Source organism: Sciurus carolinensis, chromosome 4 (genome assembly GCF_902686445.1).
Source record: "Sciurus carolinensis chromosome 4, mSciCar1.2, whole genome shotgun sequence".
Lineage (NCBI taxonomy): Eukaryota > Metazoa > Chordata > Mammalia > Rodentia > Sciuridae > Sciurus > Sciurus carolinensis.
This window is the reverse complement of record NC_062216.1, coordinates 141,622,415-141,628,189: the sequence shown is the minus strand read 5'-3', so window position 1 is coordinate 141,628,189 and position 5,775 is coordinate 141,622,415. Positions and strand designations below refer to the sequence as shown.

The window sequence follows — 5,775 nt, the reverse complement described above, 5'->3', positions numbered from 1 at the left end:
GTGGTGTGCTTTCTCAATGCCTCCCTGAGTTTCTCCAGAAGGGTTCCAGGGTTCTCCTGAGTGCCTTGATGGATTTCAGATATCTTAAGTAATTGGTAAGCTTCTGCCTTCACTTTCTGAGACCTTCAAGGATGGGAGCCTGAAAATGTCTCATTTTCCACTTATCCTATTCATTGTTTGGATTCCATTGAGGATTGTTCCTAGGAACTGCCTGTGTCCCAGATGGATAATTAGATTTGCTCCTAGTCTATGTTGCAGGAACATGACTGAGATGCAGATAAGCTTCAAAATGCCCAGGTACCCTTATGACAGTTTCCTTTTCATTAGAGGTCGAAGTTTGTTAAAGTAGCAACATAATATCCTTCCAGGTAATACTGAACAGCTGACCTAGTTTTGGAACACCTCAATATATTTATCTGAATCCTCTGATCCATTGCCTCAGGTCTTAAAGGGAAAAAGTAACATGGAACTTGGTTGGTACAAATTCCCTTTCTGGTATTTCCTGAAGCAGCAGTATGTTTTGTCCTCTTCTAGGGGTGGAGGATGGGGGTCCTGGGTAGGGAGGATATGAGAACTGTTTGCAGGAATTAGTAGGGGTTGGGAATAGTTGGAATTGCTCTGATTTTTCTACCCTGGTAGGAATCTCCTTAGACTTCTCTTCCTTCATGGAAGTAACTATAGTTTATCCTATAATGTCTGGCTTATACTGCAGACATAATTTGGGTTTCTCCCTCAGAGAAAAAAAAAAAAATCCTGAACGTAGGGAACCTCAGACCATTTTCCTTCCTTCTTACAACACAAACTAAGTTGCAAGATAGTATTAAAGTTTATACTTTCCTCTGGTGGCCATTGTCTCTGATTCTCCATCTGAGTTTCTACTGAGGCTCTGCCTGACAGCAGAAGAAAATAAGGTGCTTTTACCCAAGAATCTGTGGATCAAACTTTTTCCAGTTTTTCAGTAGACAGGTTAATGCTGAACCTGTCACTATCTTTGAGACTGAAGTCCCACCTTGATAATAGAAAACATAACTCAAGTGCCTGTACCAGAAGAACTGCCCTTATAGAACTTCCCCTCTCACTCTACAAGAGATTTGTTAGGTTTATTTCCATTTTACCACCTAAGTTTCTTGGTTCTGTGATTTCCTTATGGCAAAGACCCTGCAAAGCCAGAATTAGCAGAACTTACTGGTCTCCATTGACCACTATTGGACTTCCAGATATGATGACTAATAACTAAACATTGGGAAACAGTGGGATGCTTCATGTGTGTACAAAATTGGTGAGCCTAGTGGAAATGAACTCTTCTTAAGTCAATCAAGGTTTGAGGAAACTGTGTAAGGTCAGGATCATCAAGGACAAAGGATCCTTATAAAAAGGTTTTTCATCTACAATCTGGATCCCAAGTATCCCAGAAGGACAAAGAGGACAGATTGTCTCAGAGTAACTTCTACCTTTCTCACAGAGAAATTTGAGGAAGAATTTAATTAATAGGTTATGAGCCTGTTGGTTTTGAGATACCCAGAAGGATAGAGTTCAGCTTCTTTGAGGGGCAAGGGTGTGTTCTCATGAAGTTGTCTTCCTAGATTCCTACAGAACAAAAAAATGATGAGTGCCTCCCCTTCCCTTACAGGCCAAAGAACTGGGGAGGCACATAAGGGCACAGAAACAACAGGGGTGTTTTGAAAGTGTGAAGTCCTTCAATATTTGAGAAGAGGGAGCTTAAACCTCTTTCTAAAATCATTCTGCCTAGTATATACCTCTTTCTGTGAATAAACTTTTAGGTATGAGGGAAGTACCAGGGAGGATGAATTGTGAGAGAGGTGTGGGTGGCTCATATGGAGGTGCCAGACTAGTGGGACATTCACTCAACACCATGATCAACCAACCCCACAGGATACCCTAAGAGGTTGCTGGTAAAAGGCCCCAGAAGAGGAGCCTTTGAGAGTCACCAAAAATGAGCCCCAGTCAGAATCTGGCAGTTGTCTCTCAACTTCACCCAAACCCCAGAGGACAAAGGCAGGACAGGACCAGTTTCCACTGTCTACTTGCTCTAGTTGCACTCTTAGCCAGGATACAAAAGCTGGAAATGGCTTTGTAGTGCCCAATGTGACGGACCTGCAGGGTAGATGATTGGGAAGTACAAAACCCAAGAAACTTATCATCTAGATATGAGACTGGTGGTCATGCTAATCAGTTAAGTGCTGACTGATGCCCAGTTTTCCTCCAAAGAATAGGGAAGGCAAAGAATGTCAGGTGCAAATGATTTACCTCCCTGGGGATTAGGTATCCTGATGAGCCCCCCAGGTGTTACCTGGAGTCAGCATCAATTTCCTGTTCCATGGAGTTTAAGAATGAATACTGCTGAGGTAAGCAAGTGAGCAGAAATTTTTTTTAGAAAGGAAAGTCAGAAAGATTGAGAATTCTCGGTGCAATATGCCTGGGAGGCACAAGTGCCATTTAAGTCTTATTTGGCATTTACTCAAAGGTACACTCATACATTCCTGGTGGGAATGCAAAATAGTGCAACCATTATGGGAGGCAGTATGGAGAGTCATCAGAAAACTTGAAATGGAACCACCATTTCACCCAGTTATCCCACTCCTCAGTTTCTACCCAAGGGACTTAAAAACAGCATACTACAGTGATGCAGCCACATCAATGTTTATAGCAGTTCAATTCACAATAATTAAACTATGGAACCAACTTAGGATACAGAAAATGGGGTGTGTGTATATATATATATATATATATGTATATATATATATATATATATACACATATATATATATATGATGGAATATTACTCAAAAGAAGAATGAAATTATGGCATTTGCTGGTAAATGGATGGAGTTCGAGAATCTCATGCTAAACAAAGTAAGCCAAATCCCAAAAACCAAAGATCAAATCTTTTCTCTGACATACAGATGCTAATTCACAATAGGGGGGTAAGTTAGGGAAGAACAGAGTTACTTTATATTAGGTAGAGGGGAGGGAAGTGAGGGGAAGGGGTATGGGGATAGGAAGAATAGTAGAGTAAAACAGACATTATTACTTCATGTACATATATTACTGCATGACCAATGTGATCCTCCAATATGTATACTCAGAGAAATGAAAAATTAGACTCCATTTATATATAATTATCAAAAGTATAAATGCATTCTACTATCATGTACAACAAATTAGAACAAATAAAAAAATCTTTAAAAATCCATATTAATTCCATGCCATGCATTCCAAAAAAATTTTTACCATGTGATTTTGATTTTAAAAATAGTTCTTAATTACGTGGTAGTTAAGTAAATCATATTCATTAACTAAAAAAAAAAAAGCATATAAGGAAAAGTTGAGAAGCTCATCTTTTTTTTCAGATTTTTTTTTATTATTGTATACAAATGGGATACATGTTGTTTCTCTATTTGTATGTGGAGTCAAGGCATACCATTTGTGTAATCATAGATTTACATAGGGCAATGATGTTTGATTCATTACTTTTTTTCCCTTCCCCCCACCCCTCCCACCCCTCTTTTCCCTCTACACAATCTTTCCTTCCTCCATTCCTACCACCCTCCTTATCCCTAACCCTAAACCTAACCCTAACCCTAACGCTAACCCCTCCCACCCCCCTTATATGTCCTCATCCGCTTATCAGTGAGATCATTTGTCCTTTAGTTTTTTGAGATTGGCTTATCTCACTTAGCATGATATTCTCCAATTTCATCCATTTGCCTGCAAATGCCATAATTTTATCATTCTTCATTGTGGAGTAATATTCCATTGTATATAAAAATATGGAACGCTTCACAAATTTGCATGTCATCCTTGCACAGGGGCCATGCTAATCTCTGTATCATTCCAATTTTAGTATATGTGCTGCCGAAGTGAGCACGAGAAGCTCATCTTGATTGTTTTTTTTTTTTTTTGGTTTGTCAATACTCTAATATTTTTATAATTTATTTTTATTGTAAACAAAAGGGATACATGTTGTTTCTGTTTATACATGGAGTAACAGCATACCATTTGCATAATCATACATTTACATAGGATAATGTTTGATTCATTCCGTTATTTTATCCTCCCCCCCTTCCCACCTCTCTTTTCCCCATACTCAGTCCTTTCTTCCTCCATTCTTGCCCCCCTCCCACCCCCCATTATGTGTCATCATCCGCTTATCAGTGAGATCATTTGTCTTTTGGATTTTTGAGATTGGCTTATCTCACTTAACATGATATTCTCCAATTTCATCCATTTGCCTGCAAATGCCATAATTTTATCATTCTTTATGGCTGAGTAGTATTCTATTGTATATATATACCACAGTTTCTTTATCCATTCATCAATTGAAGGGCATCTAGGTTGGTTCCACAGTCTGGCTATTGTGAATTGAGCAACTATGAACATTGATGTGGCTGTATCTCTGTAGTATGCGAATTTTAAGTCCTTTGGGTATAGGTCAAGGAGTGGGATAGCTGGGTCAAATGGTAGATCCGTTCCGAGTTTTCTAAGGAATCTTCACACTGCTTTCCAGAGTGGCTGCACTAATTTGCAGCCCCACCAGCAATGTATGAGTGTACCTTTTTTCCCACATTCTTGCCAACATCTATTGTTGCTTGTATTCTTAATAATCACCATTCTAATTGGGGTGAGAATCTTAGTGTAGTTTTGATTTGCATTTCTCTTATTACTAAAGATGGTGAACATTTTTTCATATGTTTGTTGATTGCTTGTAGATCTTCTTCTGTGAAGTGTCTGTTCATATCCTTAGCCCATTTGTTGATTGGTTTATTTGTATTCTTCCTGTAGAGTTTTCTGAGTTCTTTATATATTCTGGAAATTAGTGCTCTATCTGAAGTATGAGTGGCAAAGATATTCTCCAACTCTGTAGGCTCTCTCTTCGCATTGCTGATAGTTTCCTTTGCTGAGAGAATGCTATTTACTTTTTATCTATCCCAGTTATTGATTCTTGCTTTTATTTCTTGAGCTATGGGAGTTCTGTTAAGGAAGTCTGATCCTAAGCAAACAAGTTGAAGATTTGTTCCTACTTTTTCTTCTATAAGATGCAGGGTCTCTGGTCTGATTTCAAGGTACGGGTTGCCAATATTTTGTTAAGGATCTTTGCATCTATATTCATCAAGGATATTGGTCTAAAATTTTCTTTCCTTGATGTGTCTTTGCCTGGTTTGGGTATGAGGGTGATATTAGCTTCATAGAATGAGTTCGGTAGGGTACTCTCCTTTTCTATTTCCTGGAATACTTTGAGAAATATTGGAATGAGTTCTTCTTTGAAGGTCTTTTAGAACTCGGCTGAGAGTCAGTCTGGTCCTGGGCTTTTCTTGGATGGTAGGTTTTTAATGGCTTCTTCTATTTCATTGCTTGATATTGATGTGTTTAAATTGCGTATGTCCTCCTGGTTCAGTTTGGGAGGAGCATATGTCTCTAGAAATTTGTCAATGTCTTCGGTAGTATCTATTTTGTTGGAATACAGGTTTTCAAAGTAGCTTCTCATTATGTTCTGTATCTCAGTGGTGTCTGTTGTGATATTTCATTTTGCATCATGTATTTTAGTAATTTGAGTCTTCTCTCTCCTTCTCTTTGTTAGTGTGGCTAAGGGTTTTTCTATTTTGTTTACTTTCTCAAAGAACCAACTTTTTGTTTTGTCAATTTTTTGAATTGTTTCCTTTGTTTCAATTTCATTGATTTCAGCTCTGATTTTAATTATTTCCTGTCTTCTACTACTTTACTGTTATTCTGTTCTTCTTTTTCTAGTGCTTTATG

The 5,775-nt window shown here is 38.2% G+C and overlaps 1 non-coding gene across 1 annotated transcript; it reads right to left on the bottom strand.

Moving 5' to 3' along the window:
- Window positions 1-3,785: 3,785 nt before the first annotated feature.
- LOC124984176 (U6 spliceosomal RNA) lies at window positions 3,786-3,889 on the bottom strand. The gene has a single exon (XR_007108631.1). It is a non-coding gene; the product is annotated as a U6 spliceosomal RNA (small nuclear RNA).
- Window positions 3,890-5,775: the final 1,886 nt, after the last annotated feature.